At 37.1% G+C, this 23,305-nt stretch overlaps 1 long non-coding RNA gene across 1 annotated transcript in view; it reads right to left on the bottom strand.

The window, feature by feature from the left end:
* The window catches only part of LOC125923422 (uncharacterized), a 34,226-nt gene extending 13,985 nt beyond the window's left edge, over positions 1 to 20,241 (bottom strand). The window contains exon 1 of the long non-coding RNA XR_007458037.1: positions 20,071 to 20,241. This is a non-coding gene — a long non-coding RNA (uncharacterized LOC125923422). The remainder of the gene's footprint in view (positions 1 to 20,070) is intronic.
* Between the last annotated feature and the right edge of the window lie 3,064 nt (positions 20,242 to 23,305).

Below are 23,305 nucleotides of genomic sequence, written 5' to 3'. Positions count from 1 at the left end.
CTCCAGATGGCCAACAGGTACATGACAAGATGCTCAACGTCACTCCTCATCAGGGAAATACAAATCAAAACCATACTCAGATACCACCTCACGCCAGTCAGAGTGGCTAAAATGAACAAATCAGGAGACTATAGATGCTGGTGAGGATGTGGAGAAATGGGAATCCTCTTGCACTGTTGGTGGGAATGCAAACTGGTGCACTCTGGAAAACAGTGTGGAGGTTCCTCAAAAATTTAAAAATAGACCTACCCTATGACCCAGCAATAGCACTGCTAGGAATTTACCCAAGGGATACAGGAGTGCTGATGCATAGGGGCACTTGTACCCCAATGTTTATAGCAGCACTTTCAACAATAGCCAAATTATGTAAAGAGTCTAAATGTCCATCAACTGATAAATGGATAAAGAAATTGTGGTTTATATACACAATGGAGTACTACGTGGCAATGGGAAAGAATGAAATATGGCCCTTTGTAGCAACGTGGAGGGAACTGGAGAGTGTGATGCTAAGTGAAATAAGCCATACAGAGAAAGACAGATACCAAATGTTTTCACTCTTATGTGGATCCTGAGAAACTTAACAGAAGACCATGGGGGAGGGGAAGGGGGGGGAGAAAGGTTAGAGAGGGAGGGAGCCAAAACATACGAGACTCTTAAAAACTGAGAACAAACTGAGGGTTGATGGGGGGTGGGAGGGAGGAGAGGGTGGGTGATGGGTATTGAAGAGGGCACCTGTTGGGATGAGCACTGGATGTTGTATGGAAACCAATTTGACAATGAATTTCATATTAAAATAAGTAAATAAATAAAATAGAATTCTGATTTAGATGAATCACAAAAAATAAAAACAAATAAAATAAATAAATTAAATTAAAACTTTTTTTTAAAGAACACTTAAATTGATGCAGTGATAGGCTGCACTTCCAGGATAAACTACAATCATATTTTAGACTAACATAAGACAAAATTGTTCTAAAGTTATTCGGAGGAATACATATGTGAGAATACCCATGCCATTTGTGGAATGGTACAACCAGATTTCAACACATTTTGTAAAGAAAGAATTAAAGACTGGGACACTGGTGTGAGAATGAAGAGTTCCTGTAAACAAAACAGGAAGTTTAGGGATATATTTTATTCCATAAAATATTGTAGGTTAACATGCAAGTGACATTTCAAAGACGTTCAGAAGATAAATTATTCAACAAATGCTGTTGAGGTATTTGTTTCTTGGGGGGAAGAAAAGACTATGACCCTATGTGAATTCACAATGTAAAATACAGATAAATTAGATTTAATTCCTATAAAATGAAACCATAACTGAAATATAAGAAAATAAACACCCGATTTCAAGTTGCAGTATATTTGCATGATAAATGTCTAATATTAGAAATATGTTAATTAAAAATATAAATAATAGATGGGGCGCCTGGGTGGCTTGGTCGGTTAAGCATCCGACTTCAGCTCAGGTCAGATCTCACGGTCCATGAGTTCGAGCCCCGCGTCGGGCTCTGTGCTGACAGCTCAAAGCCTGGAGCCTGTTTCAGATTCTGTGTCTCCCTCTCTCTCTGCCCCTCCCCTGTTCATGCTCTGTCTCTCTCTGTCTCAAAAATAAATAAACGTTAAAAAATTAAAAAAAAATATATATATATATAAATAATAGAAAAAATAAGAATAAAGCGACTATCTCAACGTGGAAAAGTTAACTATAACTTGTCTTATTTAGATAAAACAAGAAGAAAAAAAAGCAAAAAGGCAATAAACAAGATATTAAGATAATCAAATTTATTAACATATTCACATTTATTAGATATCAAAATAAAATCAAACTACACCAATACACTAGAAGTTTCCTATTATCAACATAACGTTTTCAAATTATGAACACTCCACTTGTTGAACAAGTGATAGAAAGTACCCTCCTGTATTTTAATGAAAAGGGTATAAATTGGTTCTGCCTTTCAAGAAAGAAAATTAGGAGAATATATCAAAAGAAGTCATGTTCACACCTCTTGACCTTGTAATTCTATGTCTATGGATTTATTCTAATGAAATACAGTCAGAGATGTTTACCATGCTTTACATATGATGGCATTTATCATATCAGTGTCATTTATAACTAATAAGAAAACAACTGAATATTAAAGGATTAAATTAATACTAGTATAGTGGCATGGACTATAGCTTTATAGTAATTAAAGTCTTGCTTTTAGAGAATAATTAATGACTCAGGGGATGTTTATGGTATTGACTCCTTTAATAATATACACACACAAGGAAAATGTATTAAAATAACCATGATTATTTTTAAGTAGAGAGTTGGAGTTTTTAAATACCTTTTTTTGTGGATTTTTGCATATATTTTAACTTTTTGAGTAATTGTCTATATGTAACTCTCCAATTCTACTCCACCCCTTCTAACTTAAATGTACTCCGTTTAGGCTTTTGTTCAAATGAAACTCTGTGAAATGGCTTTTGAGAAGTCCAACAATGATGCCTGATTTGCTAAATCTAATGGCCCATTGGTTCAGTTTTTACCTTATCTTGAACATTATAACGTTCGACCCCATTGATCACACCCTCTTCCTTCATAGACTTTCTTCACTTGGCTTGCAGCCACCATCCCCGCTTAGTTTCCTTCCAAACTCTCTCTCCCCAGCCTTTTTGCTGATCGCTCCTCTGCTCCCTGAGGATCCCACAGCTCAGTTGATCTTTTCCTAGTTCATTCATGCTAACACTTGGCGAACTTAGGTTGTCTTACAACTTTAAATACCATCGTCAAGCCCACAGCACCCAAATGTATACCTCCAGCCTGGATGTCTGCCCTACACGTCACAATCAGATATCCAGCTGTTAAAATCCACACCACTTTAATATCGCATAGGAGACGTCTCTTCACCTGCAACCTCAAGGAATAGATCCAGCTGACTCTATCCTAACATATATGGAAAATCCAACTCTTTCTCACCTAGTCTACGGCCTACCACCATTTTTTTCCCTGAATAACTGTAATAGCCCACTCACTGGTGTCCCTGACTCTTCCACTCCTCAAGAATCTTCTGTCAGCACAGCCACCAGAGTGATCCTTGAAAACGTGAGGTGAATCATCTTACGCTTGTGACCTGCAAAAGCCTATCCGTTTCATTAAGTGAAAGAAATGACCTCACAGTGCCATACAAGTCCCTGTATGATCGTCCCTCACCCTCCCGCTCGACCTCTCTCTGAGCTCATCTCGTTCCTTTCACTTGCTCCGCTCCATTGTACGCCGACCTCTTGCTGTTCATCAGATACACGAGGCATGCTCCTACCTCAGGACCTTTGTACTTGCCTACCATACTCTTCTCCAGAAAACTTATAGTTAACTCTCCCTCTTTTACTAAGGTTTTATTCAAACTTTATCTTCTCAAATGGCTTACCTCAAAAACTGAACTTAAAAGCAGAACCTAAGGAGCAGGGGGTGGGGGAGGGGCAAAATGGGTGAAGGCGACTGGGAGATACAGGCTTCCGGTTACAGAATGAGTAAGTCATAGGGACGAAAGGTAGAGCATAAAGAATATAATCAATGGAATTATAATAGCATTGTATGGTGAGAGGCGGTGAGCAGAGTGTAACGTATGAGGTTGTAGAACCACCATGCTACACATCTGAAATGCATGTAACATATGTCAACTCTACTTCAAGTTTTAAAAACATAAACTAAAAAAATAAAGCAAAACAAAATAAAAACAGAAACTGGCTCCCGACTCTAATTTCCTAATCCTTTATAATCTGTGCTACTTTTCCCCACAACTGGGGTAAACGTTACCATGCTCAGATCCAGGCGAGAGAGGCCCCTGACCTAGGCTCCACATGTTGAAGATAGCGCCCTGGCCCTTCTCCAGCTGAGCCTTCTTCATGGAGTGAGGGAGCCAGTCCACGGGCGCAAGGGGCACACGCACATGGAAGCAAAGGCCCTCCTTTCCTGGACCCTGATCTAAACAACAAGCATTCAAAACTGCCTTACCAAGCATCTTGTGAGAGCCTCTTCCCTGCGCATGTGCCCTCAGGATATCCCAAGACACTCGTATGTGCGGCTGGGTCACAAGTGGCCCAGGAGAAGCTGCTGAGGGAGAGACTTGAATAGAGTCTGGAAAATGTAGGCCAGAGTGTTATGTGGGTGTGCACAAAGCTCTTTCCAAGTGAGCTGAAACAGGGCTGGGCAGGAAAGGGGGCTGAGCCAGGAACCAGCTCTCCATTTGCCTCCACTATCTCGACTTGAAACTCTGAAATGACTGAGAATCATACATTGGCTTTTGGAAAATAGATACGTTGTACAGCAGGTCTGCGATCCATTCATTCCCTTTACAAAGTTGTGGCCACAAAATTCTTGGTGGAAAAAAAAATGTAAAAAAAAAAGGAGGTTTGTTGATTCCACAACTCACGACCGTGACTGGCTTTCATTTAGAGCTTTCTTTTTCCTTCCTGCCAAACTGAGAGCAGGAATCAAATATATACAGACCTGGTTTCGTCATATATGGCTCATGAGAATATAAAACCTTTCTAGAAGTTAATTTGTCAATATGTATCAAAAGTGAAAATGAGTATTTTTTTAATCCTGAAACACCACATCTAGAAATGTACATTTAGTGTAAGTAGACCCCAATGGATCATTCATGTTTGGGTAATATTAAATATTACATTATTTAGTTTTTGATCTACATAGAGGAGTCCCTTTTCTGTTCCCTTATGGGAAAGCAAGTTCACCGTTTTCCAATTATGACTCAGAAACATAGTGTGCTGTTTTCCTGGACCATGCAGATTTCCACTGGCTACAAGCCCTGATACCACTTTAAAGGAATTTCACTATAGCTAGGAATTTAGGCATAGGTTTCACTGCTAAAGTTTGCCCAAAGTGAGAATATTCTCTCTTGGAAAAAGAAGCTAAGTTCTAGTCCTGGCCATGGCTGTATGACTCTGCACAAGTCACCTTAAAATTCAGAACTTTTAAGGCCTTCATCTGTCATCTGAGGGATTAGACTAAATATTCTTTAGGGTTTCTTCTGACTGTAGTTTTTATGAATTTGTTCCACATTACAGGCTATAGCTGAGCACTCCAGAAAGGGGTAAGACATAATGGGTTTTTTTGTTTTTGTTTTTGTTTTTTTTGTGTTTTTTTTTAAATAACTGGAAATTTATACCTCTTAATTCCCTTCACTTATTTCATCCCCACCTACCTCCCCTCTGACAACCACCAGTTTGTTTTCTGTATTTAAGAGTTTGGGTTTTTTGTGTGTTTTTGTGGACCGTGTTTGTATTCTTGAGAGTCTGACCAAGAAAGTCCAGTTGACAAGAGACATGCTCAGTGCTGATCAGAGCAGGGTAGAAAGTATTAACAGTACCTACAAGCCTGAGGTGTTTGACATTCCACTTGACTAAGAAAAGAATTGGTTGCACCTTTAGGATGATTCTAACTGCAGGAGAGGGTGGTCTATAATTCTGGTAGAGGAAAGAGTTTGGCCTTTGAGAAAAGAAGACTATCAGCGTGGGATTCATCCGTTATTATGCTCGTTCTCTTAATCATCATTTGGCTCTGCTTTCAAAATACCTCCCAAATGCGTCCACTCATCTTCGCATGCCTTGCGAATCCCCTACTCTAAGCCACCATCATCTCTCAGGGAGACTTCCAGAAAGGTCTCCTCACTGTCCCTCTACCCAATTGTTGCCCAGCTCTGTTCACTTACCACACAGAAAACAGAAAAAAATTTCTTGCAATCAGATTATAGAACTCTAAAATGGCTTTCTTACCACTCTAAGAATAAAACTCAAACCCTATTAGTGGTGTATAAATTCCAACATGGAGGTCCAGCCCAACTTTCTAAATGTATCTCTTTTCCCTGCAATCTACACACTAGTGTATCCCAGCAGTGACCCAGACTGAATTTTTTTGTGTTCTTCCAACGAACCCAGCTATTTCTTACACTGGGTCCTCTACACTTGGTTTTCCCTCTGTCTGGAACTTTCTTCCACCCCATCGTCTTGTATCAGTTTGATGAAAAGCCATTTTCTCACTTTAGTCTCAGAAGTCAGTGGGAATTTCTTGGCTCTGACCACCTCCACCCTTTCATTTTGCCCCAAGCAGAGAGATATACATATATAATTATAAATATATATTTATACATTATAAAAATATGAATATAATACATAAATATGTAATAACTAATATATAAATATGTACTTGTATGTTATATAAAATATATATCTATTTTTTCCATTCTGTTTTTAACTATTTCAATTTATGAATTAACTTTTTTTAATTCACTGATGTCATCAAAATCTCAGCCATTAAGTCTTGAGTTCCTTGTCTCCCTTACCTAGAATGATTGCCTACTACCACCAGCATTTTCTAATACATGATTCTGCTCTCTTCATAGCATTTAAGGATTCAGAAATCCATAAAAATGCTCTCAAGTCAAAAAATAAATCTACACCATTTATATTCCAGCAGTTATTACCAAAGCACAACTAAAAATGAAGTGATTCGATAGTTAAACATTTAAATGCTATTTAGAAAAAAAGGGGAAAGGTGGAAAAAAATATTCTTGCGTGACAAGTTTCCAACAAGGACTTTTGTAAGGAAAGAATACTCTTTGTTTAGGTAGCTTTATTCTTTAGATATTTCCACTGTAACAGTAAATTTTGCAGAGTAATTTAATAAAGTGCCTCAATTTAAATAGCTGTTTTCTTTTCCCTTGAAGACATTCCTCTTTTGTGATTAGTGCTTGAAGAACAGTAAAACAATTTCTGCACTAATCTAGGAACCAGCAACCAAGAAAGCATGATGCAAATTTTTAAATTAGTCTAAAGTTCAATCCTCTCAGGAACTTTTAGGAAATCAACAGGAGATTCTTATAAAACAAAATCAAGAAAATCTCATAAAGTGTTGTTTTTAAAGATCTATTAATACACTGTGGTGTTAGTTCAACTTTACAACATAGCATATCATATCATTGGATGCAGGGGAACAGTTTCACAGAGCCATGAAATAAAATATTACTGAGTCTTTATTACATGATTATTAGCTCATTAAAGCCACCAATGTCTTATTCTTAAGTAACCGAATTACATTCTTGTTTGCAGAAGTAATAACGCTTGTATCTGAAGTCATGACTTACGCAACCTGGCATGCATTCTTTGCCCACGGAGTTTTTTCTGAACTTGCTTGAGTATAGGGCTACAGTAAAGAAAAGGCAAATTGAGTATACGTTTTCATTGTCTGTGGATAAATGGACACGTTGGATAACTGACCATTTTAGACTTTCTTCTTCTCCTGTCCCTCCTTTTTCCTCTTTAATGGAATATATTTAATGTTCATGAAAGCTCATGGACTGACAGCTCTGGAGATGTATCGGTCCTCATGAATCCACAGGTACTGATCGGTAATTGGCAATATGTACTTTGCCCCGGAGAGGGGTTCAGTACCTGTGCTCGATGAGCTGTGGGTTTGCCAATGAAGTTATTGACGAGGATGGCAATTCGTGTCAGGCACAGAGAGGTCAATACAACAAAATCTGAGAAAAATAACTGACTTTCTGTCGAATGCACATAAATAAAACATCAGGGATATAGATCAAAGTGGAGGATCAAAAGGGAGATAATTCTGTTGTTCAGGTCATACTGTAACAGGGGACACTATGTGTCACATTGTCTTTTTGATCTTTAGCATCCGTTTTTGTATTGGTTGGTAGAGAAAAAAGTTCAGGAAAAAATAAAACAATACATATTTTATTATTCTGATTAAATCAGAAGTTACCTTTTGCATATCCTTTTTCCGGGTTCCTAACTACCACTGGAGTATCTTTTTTAGAGACTCAAAATATTACAAAGAAGAATAAGAGACACCAAGCAATCAGAACCCACAGGCACTATAATCAAACTGAAAAGATGCAAACTGTAAAAAACCAATATGATATTCTACAAAGTCTTCACATCAGTCTATGCTTTTTTTTCTGTAGGCTCACATTTCACTGATTCATTTGTGTGAACTCTTCTACTTTTGCAAATGTCAAGTTATTAGACTTCGTGAGACCAGTTGTGGAAAGTTAGGAAACTGTTGTCAGTGTAGTGTATTGAAAACAGCACCTACTGAAATCAGTAAGACATGAGTTTGCTAGGACAAATCTACTCATCCTAAATAAATGAATTTGGGCAATGTATATCACCTCCATGAGCATCCCTCTTCCTAGACATAAAATTTTAAAAATATAGAGTTATTTAAAAATAAGACAGTGGCTGTAAAATCATAGTCATCAAGAGTGATATATAAATGTTAAAAATATGTGCACTCTAGTCAAAGCCTTCTGTAGATAGCATATACTAATACTAATGAATTAAATATTTGTATCTAATCAAGTAGTGATTTTCTTTTTTTTTAATTTTTTTTTAACGTTTATTTATTTTTGAGACAGAGAGAGACAGAGCATGAACGGGGGAGGGGCAGAGAGAGAGGGAGACACAGAATCGGAAGCAGGCTCCAGGCTCTGAGCCATCAGCCCAGAGCCCGACGCGGGGCTCAAACTCACGGACCGGACCGTGAGATCGTGACCTGAGCTGAAGTCGGACGCTTAACCGACTGAGCCACCCAGGCGCCCCTCAAATAGTGATTTTCAATTTGACAACATCAAAACAAGGAGAAGAGGAGTAGTAAGACTTGATAAAGAAAAATTACAGTGCAGTGCAGTTCTTCAAAAACACGATCTTTCACCCTTATTCCAAAGACCTGTAATCATTATGACATCTTGGTGAATTTTCTTTAGGAAATTTTGAGTTATCACCAGAAAATGTACGACATTAGTGAGCTAACTATAAGAGAGTCAATGATAGATATATATCAAATTTAAAAGTGTTCTTTTCAGCAGCTTCAGCTTTACTCTCAGGATCCATTTAATGAAATGATAAATAATCCCTCACTAGATTCACCTCCAAACTTGTGCAAAGCCTTTAACTTTGCCCAGAGGACCAACTCTCTTCTCTCCCACTTGATCTTGTTGAATGGTATTGCTGCAGTCAAGGTATGAGCTCATGGTGATTAGCAGAAATGGCTCATTGGCTCAGATGATGACACATGGGTGGCATAGGAATAGTGCTATAGAAACATTCTTGAGAAATGCTACAGTGGTGAAAGTTTTATTACGTAGGATTTGTACTGGGGCTGTATATCTAATAGTAGTATTTAATTTTTATGTTTATACTGGGATTTCAGAAATTAAATGAAATTGAATGATAGAAGAGAGAAGTCCTTTGCGATGACTCTAAAATACTGGTAGGAAACCTGAGTTCCGATGCTCCATCATGTTATCCTAGCTAGTTAGGCCCACTTCATAACATTGTACCCTCATTATACTGAAATTAACTATCCTCCCTTTCAGCTCTTTGGGCAACATTGAAAGCAATTTGGTAGGCTGATCCTGAGCCTTAAAAATATTCATGATCATTGACACATTATTATACTTCTGAACACCTATACAATGGAAATAATCTAAAATATAGAAAGAAAGAATCTAGATGCCAAAATATTCCACAGACGTTTATATTTCTAAAAATGTTGGAAACAACATATGTGGCCACTAGAAGGTAAACAGTAATATAAAATCAGTTTTATTCTTAATATGGGGAATTATACAGCTAATGTTTATAAAATTATCTAGCCAAGTGTGTGCTAGTATTGCAATATTAAGTGAAAAAGTCACAATAAAAATTTTTATATGCACCATGATGTGAAAAACATTCTGAGACAAAAGGTTGAAAGAAATAGAACAACATATTAATGTTGATTTCTTGTATAAAGAGAATTTTTTTCCACTTCTTCTTTTAACTCTAATGTACTTATTACTATGTATATATTCCCTTCCTAGTCAAAAAACAACTTATAAAAGATTAATATGGGCATCATTTAGCTTTAGAAGCATTGGCAGTTTAGGGAAATTTCTCCAACGTACAGTCGTTTAAAGATTAGATCTCAGAGGAAATTGAACCTCCTAAATAATAATGAAGGTAGAGTCTTAGTAAAAAAATGTATTTGATTCATTACTGAGTTATTCCTCTGGTATACTGGTAGATCTGATAATAAGACTCTGAAAGTCTTTGAAACTTCTCTATCCAAAGCATCTTTTTGCTTCCTAAATCAACCTGAAATTTGGAGAAAAACATGTTGGTGATTTTTTAAAATGTACCAGTCTCTGGACCACCTTGAGAATGCTGGCTATGGGTATCTGACATTCCAGTAATATATCACTGTGATGTGACATCCAGGGAAGACATCCTGATGAGAAATCACTTGCAAGACATTGAGTACCTCCTCTGATAATACGCTGCTTGAATATACCCTTGATAGAACTGATAGCTAGAGGAGGAATATTCTAAAAGAGCCTCCAAGAATCTCATGACAAAAAAAAAAAAAGTACATGGTTTAATTTTCAATTCTAGATTATCTCAACAGGGAGAAACATTGGCATGAATGTGTGTACAGCATATAGGGGAGAACTGATAGTACAGACATACCTTATTTGAACGTGTTTCACTTTATTGTGCTTCACAGATACTGTTTTTTTGTTGTTGTTTGTTTTTTTTGTTTTTTTTTTTTGTTTTTTTGTTTTTTTTTTTTACAAATTGAAGGTTTGTGGCAACATGGCTTCAAGCAAGTCTCTGGGTACCATTTGCCACCGATGTTTGCCCATTTTGGGTCTCTCTGTCACATTTTGGTAACTCTCACAGTATTTCGAGGTTTTTCATTATTATCACTGTATTTGTTATGGCGATCTGCCGTTGGTGGTTGTGTCTCCCTGAAAGCTCAGATGATGGTTAGGATTTTTTAGCAGTAACAGATTTCTTAATTAAGGTATGTACATTTTTTTTTTCTGTTGCACACTTAAGAAACCACAGGATAGCATCAACATAAATTGTAGATGCACTGGGGAACCCAGAAATATGGGTGACTCGCTTTATTGCGATATTGGCTTTATCGCCATGATTTGGAACCAAATCCATAGTACCTCCGAGGTATGCTTGTATAAAGAAAGTCTACCCGTGGAAGCATGCTTGGAAAGGAAACCTAGGTATGGCTATCAACCTGAGTAGAAAGTATCCCAAATAGGGGAGAAACAATTATGAATACAAAGGATTTCCATTGTATTGTTACCTAGCTCATTTCACTCTGAATACATCCTTTTGACAGAAAGTTGATCCTTAAATAAAGGCAATGGGTTTTGCATGTTGATTTATACCATCTCTCATGCAGGACAGTAAAGATACCTTTAGTGTTTGAGAAATAAGATTTTCTTCTAAGTAGGTAAAATGTGGGGAAAATAGCTTCCAAAGTTGACATGGGTAATATTTATAAGACCATATGTCATAAGTGAGGAAACAACTTGCTACAGAAATTATGTTTAGAAAGAGCAAACAAATGAGTGTAGTTTTTAATGAGACCTGATTCATATATATGTACACATACATAAAATAGAGAGACATATGTGTATAAAATATATATATATATATATATAAATATATACATATACATACAAGTTATATATATTATATATATATTTTTTTCTTTCCCCAAAATTCAGGTCACAAGAAGTGACAAGTTAGCACAATTCAAGAATTTATGTGACCGTTCATAGTTCCATTAATGGCTACACATCCACAAGAACACACTGAGAGGGAGCCAAGGTCTTTTCCTTTTCTAGAGAGAAGTGGGAAAGAAAGTCAATCATTGCCAAGATTCTTGCTCTGACTTTTGTCTCTGTTTCTCTCTGCCTGCTGGTTTCTTTCTCTCTTACTGCAGACTGGCTTCCTCACATAGTGGGCACTTGGGCTCCTATCATCTCCAAGCCTCCTTTCCAAAGGTTCCACCACCAGGCTACCTCTCCTCTCTTAGTTCTAATATTCAAATTCACAGGAAGGAGTCTAACTGGCCCAAATCTTGTCAGATATTCCTGTGTAGATTCCTCCTCTATGGCATTTGGGCAAATTGTGAGCTCTGAAATATTTGTCAGTAGAACCATATTAAGTCTTGAAAACGCCAAAGGAAATAATAGCAAATGCTACTACTGTTGAAACTTCCTGCCCATCCCATTCAAGAATTATGATTTTTACAAGGTTGTGTATACTTCGTAATAGCCTCTTCACCTCTGACACCTAGACCACAAAAGTAAGTAACTACCCAAGTAGAGTGTGAATCTCTCTAAAAATTCCCTTGTATTCCTGTTGAATATTTTATAAATAAACTTTTCATTTTGACATTATTATAGATTCATAAGCATCTGTAAGAAATAATTGGGAAAGATCACATGTACTCTTTATTCAGTTACCCCCTGCAAAATCTTTTAACAGTGCAGTACAGTATCAGAACCAGGACACCTGCCATTGACACGGTCAAGAAACAGAACAGGTGTGTCACCTCAGACACCCTACATGCTGCCCTTTCGGAGCCACATCCTCCCTCCGACACACCTTGGCAATTACTGACCTGTTCATCATTTCTGTATCCTTGTCATTTCAATAACGTTACATAAGTGAAATCATACACTGTGTAACTTTGGGGATTGGCTTTTTTCACTCACCATAATTTTCTTGAGATTCATCCAAGTGGTTACATATATCAATAGTTTTCTCCTTTTTACTGTTGAGTAGTGTTCCATGGTAAGTAAGGATGCGCCACAGATTCTTTAACAATTTATGCAGGGAAGGACCCATTGGCTTGTTTCCAGACTGTGTGTATTGCAAATAAAGCTGCTATGAACCATTTGTATAGAGGATTTTATGGGAACACAAGTTTTCTCTGGCATAAATGCCCAAGTGTGCAAAAGTAGGATTTATATCGTACCTGCCTATTTACTTTCTATAAGAAACTGCAGAGCTACTTTCCAAAGTGGCTGTAGCATTTTATATTCTCACCAACGATGGATGTGATCCAGTTTTTCTGCATCTCTAGCAGCATTTGGAGTTATCATTATTATTTTTTAAATTATAGTCATTATGATAGGTAGTCAGAAATAATGAGAAGTAATTCATTGTCTTTGCAGTTTGTATTTCCGTGATGACTAATGATGTTGCACATCTTTCCATGTGATTGTTTGCCATCTGACTATCCTCTTTGCTGAAATGTCTCTTCATGCCTTATGCCCAGTTGCTATTTTTTTTTTTTTTACTATTGAATTTGGAGAGCTCTCTCTATATTCTATGTTCTAGTCCTTTTGCCAGATGTGTGGTTTGCAAATATCTTCTTCCAGTCTGTTACTCATGTTTTTATCCTACCATCATCATTCACAAAATAAGTGTTTTTGGTTTTGATGAAGTCCAAATAATCAATTTTCACCCCCAATTGTCAGGCTTTTGGTGTCAAGTCTAAGAACTGTTTGACTTGACCCAAAAGTTTTTCCTCTTTTTTTTTTTTTTTCTAACTGGTTCAGAGCTCTACACTTTAGATTTAAGTCCATAATTTTTCTTGAGTTGATTTTTGTATATGGTGTGAGGTTTAGGTTGGGATTTGTGTTTTGCCCACGGGTCCAGTTATTCTAATGGCACTTGTTGCGCAGGCTGTCCTTTCTCCGTCAAATTGCTTTCACTCCTTTGTCAAAAATCAACTGAACATATTTGTGTGGATCTCTTTCGAGATTCTTTATTCTTTTCCATTTATCTAATTCCATCCCTCTGCCAGTATTTCACTGTCTTGGTTATAGTACTGGCATTATAGGCCTTAATAGTGGGTAGAGTGATTCCTCCTATTTTTTTCTTCCTGTTCGAGATAGTTTTATCTGTTCTGTGCCTTATTCCTTTCTATATAAATTTCAGAATAAGCTTGTCTGTGTGTATAAAAAGACTTGCTGGGATTTTGTTCATGTTAAATTTTCAACCACCCTTAGAAAAATAAACTTAGAATCTTTCCAAAAGAAGCAAAAATAGAATACAAAAATTTTTAATGGAAATTCATTAAAATTCTGTCAATCCAAAGCTCAGTATTAGAATTCCTTGTGTAGGTTGAATGTTTCTTGCCTGAATCCCTAAGTTGATGTTCTATAGCAGAAGCTGGCAAACTTTGGCCCATGCCACCTCTGTTTAATAAGGCCTGTGAGCTAAGGATGTTTTTTACATTTTTTAAGGGTTGAAAAAACAAACACAGAAGAATATGTGACAGAAGCCATATGTTGGCCACAATGCCTAAAATGTATCTGTCTCTTTAAAGAGAAAGCTTGCTGACCCCTGTTCTATAGTGTCACACATTTGCATTTTGGAACATAAAAGGAAATAAATTGTTACCATCTAAAAAATGTAAAAATTCCTCACTGATAACTGCATTTACAAATATATACACTTCTTTTCAGCCAAGTTAAGATCACCAAGTAAATGAATCTCTAAGCTTTTGAATAGATTGTATTAAAATTATGAAACAGGGGTGCCTGATTGGCTCGGTCAGTTAAGCTTCTGACTTCGGCTCAGGTCATGATCTCACGGTTTGTGGGTTCAAGCCCCACATCAGGCTCTGTGCTGACAGCTCAGAGCCTGGAGCCTGCTTCAGATTCTGTGCCTCCCTCTGTCTCTGCCCCTCCCCCACTCATGCTCTGTCTCTCTCTAAAAAAAATGAATCAATGTTAAAAAAAATTTTTTTAAATAAGGAAAAAATAAAATTCTGTAACAGACAATATACGTTTCTAATTTAATGTAGTTTTGCAAACTGAAAAGCACAATACTTTTCAAATGGAAGGTATTATTATTATTATTCACATTATTAAAGCAAGATAATTTTATGGAGGCAGCAAAGAATACTGCTTATTAAGAACATGGATTTCTGATGGGGCGCCTAGGTGGCTCAGTCAGTTGAGTGTCTGACTTTGATTTTGGTTTAGGTCATGATCTCACAGTTTGTGGGTTCGAGTCCCAGTTTGGGCTCTGTGCTGGCAGTGCAGGGCCTGCTTGGAATTCTCTCTCCCTCTCTCTGTGCCTCCCCTGCTCGTACTCTCTCTCTTTCTCAAAATAAGTAAATAAACTTTAAAAAAAAGTTTTTAAAAGGAACAGATTTCTGAGCTAACTGCTGTGAGTTGAATCCTTGCTTTGTGACTAGCTAGTTGTGTTATTGGCCAAGTATCTTAACCTCTGTGAGTTTTAGTTTTGTCATCTGTAAAAAAAAAAAAAAAGAAAAAAAAAGAAAACAGTGCTCATATCAGAGTGTCATAGTGATGATTAAATGTGTTAATACATGTAAAGAGTATTGCAGTGGCTGAAATAATGATCTGTGTAACATGCATTTACTAGTAATATTATTACTTATATGTGATTCACAGTATTCTTTGTTAACATAGTCCAAAAACTAACAACTTATCCACATCACCGAAATCTTAAGGAGATGATTCTTCTCATGGTAGTTGTATTTATAACTTTTAAAGGAAATAATTTGACATCATTATTCATTCAAGAGATATGGATTCTTTAGCTAGCACAGTGCCAGGCACTGCGATGGTAAAAAGATACAGGCTCTCCCCCCACAAGGACGTTACAAGGTGTATCCTTGAAACTGATGCAGTGACAGACCTGTATATTTTACTCAGTGTAAATATAAGTAAATAGCATTCTGTGAAATTTAAATGCCAGCCTGTAAGCTGCAATATACTTAAGTAAACATATCAACATAATGGATTTTTATTACCTGGAAAGCAGAAATCATGAAAATAGACACAGAAAACTAAAACGTGAACATTACCCCAAGCTCCGTGCTTCAGAGATAAATCATGAACCTTTCTAATTCTGGCACAAAGTTATCGTGTATAATTTTTATCTCACAATAATAAAGCGGACAAGCAAAAGAATGCCTTGCCATCAAGTTATCCAAGTTGCATTTGTATAGAAAAAAACAATTCATGACTATTAGAGGCACAGTTACACTGAGCTGTAAATCAGAGCAGGAAGGCAAGCTAAATTTCTTCGATACAAGTTTGATTCTCAAGGGTTACCTAACTGCAGGCTAAAATGTAGTTGAACACATGAATAAGCTTTTCACTTTGTTGTCATGTTTTTTAGTATAGTTGGTTTCCTCTCACTCTCAGACTTGATAACTGCTTTAAGTGTAGGGTCATTATTTTAAAGAGATGAAATGCTATGTCTGCTTTGTGTGACAGAAAAGGAAACTTTCTCCCTCGATTTCCTTCCTTAACCTGCATTGTGCCTGTTATCCAATTATCCATCATGGCCAGTATCTTTATACTAAACAGCTAAAACCTTTCCAGAAAAAAAAAAAATCATTTCTAAAACGCAGGAAACATAAACATATACAAAAAATTTCAAGTGAATTTCTCTAAAATTTCCTACAAAAGATTAACCTGTTTGTAAGCCAATGAGTGAAAGGACATACCAGCTTGTGATTCAGTAAAATTTCTTCCATTCCAAAGAGGGTAACCCGTAAGAAATATCTGGAAGTTTTTAAATAAGTTTTCCGAAATGTTATTTCTTGTTCGTCACTTTGTCACTAAAATCTTTAACCTGCGGTGTAACTTTTGTGGTTTGAAGACATGAGTCCGCTGACATCAGCATGCAGTCAGAGACGAACCAGATGGAGAGAGTATTGAGATTTCTGAATATATTAAGCAGTAATACTCCACTTGAGATAACCTTTGCCTTAGTGCTTCATAAATACTTCCTTACGCTGGAACGGGAATCCCATTCTTTGTATGATCGAAATTACCTACTAACCTACTAAATCTCTAGACAAAAGTCATCCAATCTGGCCTTCGCTTAAGTACAATATATTTAATCCTATACCAGACACATGTTCCCTTTTGAGACCTCAAGAAGAATAATACATTGAGGGATACTAACAGTTTCCCAATTTAAATAGGCCTCAAATTTTCACTTTGCTCTTAAAACAGCCCTTCTAGTTTCTGAACTTGTAGAATGATTTTCATGGCCCGTGTCTCAAATGATTTTAAAAAGTGATGAAATATCTTCATTAAACATACAATCGTGATTGAGCTGAGTTTTCCTGGTTTGTCAGACATTTAATGATCAAAGTTCATTTGACCTTAAGTGAACTGATGATGTGTATACAATAGCTAAATTCTGAAGCTATCTTTTTATTTGTAGAGGCATCCTCTTAAGCCCAGAATCCCTAAAATATATGTTCGGTCCTCAGATCGGAGGTGTAATAGCTAAATGATTTGTTTGCTGGAACATCTGAATATATTCAGCACCACAAATGCAGAGAAGCCTAACAGAAAGTAATTATAGGCCCGTGTTTACACCCACTTATTAGTAAGACAGAGCATATTGTGCAAGCAAGGGGTATCCACACGCTCTACGTTTAACAAGTTATCTCTCAGGCAGCTGTCATTCTGGTGAAGATAAGAGAGCCACACATCAAATGTAAATTACTTTTCACCTCATCGATCAGAGTCAGAAAAGAGCGCTTAAAAGTAAACAAAACCACCAGGCTGCTCAGCTCTCCCTGTGATTTAAGTCAACAGTTGGCATGAATGCTGAAGGGGAGTAAAGAATTAAGAGCACACGCAGCTCATTCTTCCTGGCTAGACAAATAACTTTCAGAAATTTAATTCAATTAACCAAATATTTATGAAGTGTCCACCGTGGAGAACGCAGAACAGGCTTCTCTCCTTTCAAAAGCCTACCATCTCTTAAATGGGGGTTGGGATGGGCTGGCGAGTGGCCAAAGGGCAGAAAGAGAGCTGCTAGGAGAATACAAATAACTAGATGGTAAAATAAATATGCACACTGCCGTGAAAATTCAAGGGAAGAGATCTCATCTCACACACAAAGTGTAGCTGCCAAGTGTACATACTTCAATCAGACCCCTGGTCTAACTTTTAAGAAAATAGAGGCACTGTGGTATACAAGACTTAACCTTTCATGAGAAGCTCTGACCTTGCAACAGTATCAACGAGGAGTCCCCAGCAAGTCGGTTGACTACTGAGTTAACAATTCTGAATTAACGAATCTGCACAGGAAAACCTAACCCCAAAGAAGAGGTCCCTGCCAAATGACTTAACATTCCTTCAAGCATTATGGCTTTGTGAAATTTGACCTTTGTGAAGGTCAGAGCTTCTCATGAAAGGTTAAGTCTTGTATACCACAGTGCCTCTATTTTCTTAAAAGTTAGACCAGGGGTCTGATTGAAGTATGTACACTTGGCAGCTACACTTTGTGTGTGAGATGAGATCTCTTCCCTTGAATTTTCACGGCAGTGTGCATATTTATTTTACCATCTAGTTATTTGTATTCTCCTAGAATTACTTTGTGAAATTGTTGACTAAAATAGAGTTGTTGGCTAAATATAATCAATGAGGCATGTATGTAGGGGTCTAGCATCCACCTTTATAAACACTTATTTAATGAAGGCAAGTTTTCATGGGGATGGAATTAAATTCCACAACCGCATCTCTGTTTAATAATATTAATTTCAGGGGCGCCTGGGTGGCTCAGTCGGTTGAGCATTCGACTTTGGCTCAGGTCAGGATCTTAAGGCTCGTGAGGTCCTGCCCTGCATCGGGCTGTCTGCTGTCAGCACAGAGCCGGTTTCAGATCTTCTGTCCCCACCTCTCTCTCTCTCTCTCTCTCTCTCTCTCTCTCCCTGCGCCCCTCCCCTACTTGCTTTCTCTCTAAAAAATAAAGATTTAAAAAGTAATAATAATTTCAGAATCATCAGAGCAATCTCGTTTTACTGAAATCAGGTCTGCATTTTTTATCCAGGCCTGGAAAGGCAGGGGCTGTCCAGAGGTCCACGGTCTCTCCATTTCTTCCCTGTACGGCACATCCTTGTCCTTATGCTGGGGAGCAATGACAATGGCCTGTCATCACATCCATTCTAGCAAGCTCATAGGAGAAAGGAGTAAGGAGGCAAAGGCAAAGCGTGCCCACAAATTATCTTCCACAAACATTCCTAGAAGCTGCCGCACAATGAATTTGCATCTTGTTCTATCTTCTTTAGCAGAGTGGAGTCACGTGGCCACACAAGTTGGAAGAGAGCCTAAGTAATGTAGTTTTTCTTCTGCATGGCCCTGTGCCAACTGAAATTGAAGGTTGCTCTGAGAATAAAGGAAAGAATAGATTTTGGCCTCTTCCACATTGGCTGAAAAAGTATGCATTCGTCAGCTCGTCGTTAGTCCATAACCAGCCGAAGTATACTTTGCTAAGATGAGAAAGTATTTGGGAATTTTTATCCAGGAATTTCACTCCTGGGAATTTATTCTGAGCAAAATCAAAAAGGAAAAAGTACTAAATGCACAAAGATGCCTTTCACAATGTTATGAACGAAGAAGGAGGGAAGTTCAACGACCTACAATAGGCAAATAGTTATATAAATATTGATAATTTCACAATGAAATAATATGCAGCAATAAAACATACTTATGAATTACACAGACTCCAGGAATATATTAAGTGAGGAAGTATATAAAATGCCTATATACTACTATTATAATAATTTAATAAGAACAAATACGCATGAAAAAACTTGGAAAGATATATATCAAAATAATACTAATGTCTATCTTGGAATAGTAGGATTAAGAGACACTTTTTCCTTTTTCTTCCAGTTTTTCATTTATAATGCAATTTAATATCAGAATATAATACAATTCAAATAATGATTAAGGATTTCCTCATTTTTCACACTTTTCAATCCATAATATGCTACTTTTATTTGTATTTCATGATTCTCTCTAGTCTTATCTTTTATGTGTAACTCCCCAGTTATATCTGAAGGTGTCCATTTTTTAAAGTATGAAAAATTTTGTCACTTTAGGTGACTTGAATTTATAAATAAATAGAACTTAGATATTCACGTTGTATTTAGTACACCAGCCAACTATTATTTAACAAATTCTATTTAGAAACTGATTGCTTTTGTTAATAAGTTTGAGTTTCCATGATTAAAGTTTTAAGTTTTTAGTGAAACCTATATTTTCTGTTTTAAGTTTGATAAGTATACCTTGTAAACATGCTAAACAATAAATTTTGCTAAATGATAACAACCAACTATTTAAAATTCATGCAAACCACTCATGGGAATATTATTACTTATTTGTCACTTACCATGTATTATTCAGTATTAGTGCCCATCTTTTCTTGGGTTTATATGGAGAAGATGTCTGTAGCCAAAGTAAATCCAGGAAGTGATGGGAACTATTTAAAGTTCCAAAAGACCAAAATGACCACTTTCTGTGTTGTCTAGACTCTGGACAGCTCTTCCATGAGATGTATGGATGTCTTAATGTGTCCTCCAGAAACAATAAAGGAAACAAAATGACTCATCCAAATGAGCACCCAGTAAGGGTACTGAAAGTAACGTGATATGAGAGATCAGATGGTATTTAACTTAACTATTTCATGTAGGAGTGTTTTTTCATGTGGGAATAATAGGATACAAAAATCAAATTTTATATGGAAGTGGCTGGGTGGCTCAGTCAGTTAAACATACACCTCGATTTCAGCTCAGGTCATGATCTCAGGATTTGGGAGATAAAGCCCCACGCCAGGCTCTGACCCTGGCAGCGTGGAGCCTGCTTGGAATTCTCTTTCTCTGTCCCTCCCCTATTTATTCTCTCTCTCTCTCTCTCTCTCAAATAGATAAACTTAAAAAATGAAAGAGAAAAATCAAATTCTGTATGAATTAGAAGAAGAATAAAATCAAAACAAAAATAGTTCAGCTCCATGTTGAACTTTTTGTAAAACAAGGTGGGCAAATTTGTATGATTTTAGGAATTCACATATAGGTGCCTTGTCTCCTCTGAAATAATTCAGGCACCCTGGAAGACAATCTACAATGTTCCTAACTACCCACGAAGTCTGACCACAGATCTTTCAATTGAGAGAGACAGGTTTGTTAGAGGAACAGAAAGTTACAAGGGAAGCAAATGTGTCAAAAAAAAAAAAAAAAAAAAAAGGATACGTGCTCACATATAATACTATATGCTTCTGGCACGGACTCAAATACAGATAATTTACCTCAATTACATAAATGACTTCAAAAATACCACAAGTTTAAGAAAAGCTTCTCCGTAGTAAAAGTCATTGAACTGAAATGTATTCATATAACAACTGTGTAAGGAAATGTCTGCAAGAGCATTTTTATATGCTCTTGTTAAAACTGAGAGAAAGTCCTATAGCATTGGCACAGACATCGTTACAGTTTCTTGAGTAAACACAATGTCCTCTGCCAGTTCACAGGGGATTTCCTGTCCAATTAGTTAGTCACCCACCTCATAGCAAGAAGAGTGTCATATGTGGGACACGTCTTGACATTATTAATGCACCTCATCACTGTTCCAATTTCCATGCAGTTCATTTTACAGTCACTCAAATTTTCCACCATGCATTTTATTACCAGACTACTTAAAAGATTCAAGCAGGTTTATAAATGAAAGGTAAGATTGTTTTGGATTGACATTCTTGCCAAAGGAAGAAAATCTGTAACTATCAGGGAAATATGTTCAAAATTGATACAGCAGGTAAATTAAAAAGACAGGCTGCTATACGCAGATATGTGATTATTAGGACTATATTTAATGGGCAGGGAGGAAATGTAGGAAACATAATGTATCAGAAAAGTAGGAGAACTCGCTTGTTAGTATTTAATGAGGAAAACGGTTATGTTCCCCCAAAGTCCTATTATGCCACCTTTCAGTGACCCTAATTGATTGGCTGAGTTAGTTAATGAGGTACTGTGTGCTAGTAATGCTAAGCAAAGACCTCTGTTCTTATTTTTTATGATAGCACGGATTGATTGCAGAGTATTCACCGGAGACTGGCAGATGTTTCTGGATGTTTCGTACATTTCATTTTCTATCTGCAGTGCTGAGATATTGTTCTTTGCCTGGAAAATTGACATTGAATACTACTTTTAATAGCAAACATAGTGATGTCTTTAAAATTCTAACTTTATGATAGCACTGTTCTACATTTAGTCTAAGAGAAGAACTTTTGGGAAAACATGCATTTGGTAGAAATCAGAAACGTGTGCTAGGTGAGACTAAGAAAACACGGCACAGAGTCTTTAAGAAAAACTGGCATAAGCCACTTCTGCCTCAAAGATTATAAAACCATAAATGCTATATTTCTTAGGCAAAGGAAAAATAAAATAAAAGTGTGATTCGAAGCCTCGTCAAGAATTGGCAGCTTGTTCAAAAGTAAAATCTAGTCGCTTGTTTGTTGATTAGGATACCCTCACAAAATGTCCTAATGGCAAATAAGCCCCTCAGTCTCTGTTGAATATTTTCTCATTTTTAATTCATTTGACATTCCCATTAAATCCCTATGTCTTAGTCCAAGCTGCTATAACAAAATACCATAGACTGGGTGCTTCAATAACAGAAGTTCTCGTAGTTCTGGAGGCTGGGAAGTACAACATCAAGGTGTAGGCCAATGTGTTTCCTGGAAAGTTCTTTTTTCCTGGCTTGCAGATGGCCACCTTCTCTCTGTTGTCTCACATGGCTTTTTGGGTCCATGAATCAGGTGGTGGGTTGGGGGTGAGGGGTGGAGAGAGGAAGCAAGCCCTGTGATGATTCCTCTTGTAATGGCATGAATCCCATCATAAGGGCCCCACCCTCATGACCTCATCTAACCTAATTATCTCCCAAAGGCTCTATTCTCCCAATACCATCATACAGGAGTTGGTGCTTCAGACATAGGAGTTTGGAGGGAATATACACATTTCATTCATAAGGTCATATATTTACAGAAAGGTGATTTTGTGGTAACTAAACAGAATACTTGACTTTTTTTAGATAAAAATTTTTTAACTTTATTTTTGAGAGAGAGAGAGAGAGAGAGAGAGAGGGAGAGGGAGAGAGAGAAAGAGAGAGGGGGTAGGGGTAGAGAGATAGAAAGAGACACAGAATCCAAAGCAGGCTCCAGGTTATGAGCTGTCGGCATGGAATGTGACGTGGGGCTCAAACTCATGAACTATGAGATCATGACCTGAGCCAAAGTCAGACGCTTAACCGAATGTACCTGACTTTGAATTCCAACTATATGGTTTGTTCTTGGTACAGTGCTTGGCATGTATAAGGTATTCAAAGTATGTGTGCTATTTTACATATATTATTAATACAAACTGTACATTTGGAAAAGAGGGAAGTAGAAAGCTATTCGTGCTGGACGTTGAGAAGGCAGGGACCCTACCAAATGTAAAGACTGGGCAAAGTCTTCATTCAACCTCAGTGCAAACAAGCAACTTGCTTTAATGGAGGCAAGGTACAGGGTGGATAATAGTTACTAGATTCAGATTTTTTTTTCATACTCAAATCGAAGGGCTAACTTTCCAACAATT

The sequence above is a fragment of the Panthera uncia genome, chromosome B1 (assembly GCF_023721935.1).
Source record: "Panthera uncia isolate 11264 chromosome B1, Puncia_PCG_1.0, whole genome shotgun sequence".
NCBI classification, from domain to species: Eukaryota; Metazoa; Chordata; class Mammalia; order Carnivora; family Felidae; genus Panthera; species Panthera uncia.
Note: the sequence above shows the minus strand (reverse complement) of the source record. Positions and strands in the feature narration are given on the sequence as shown.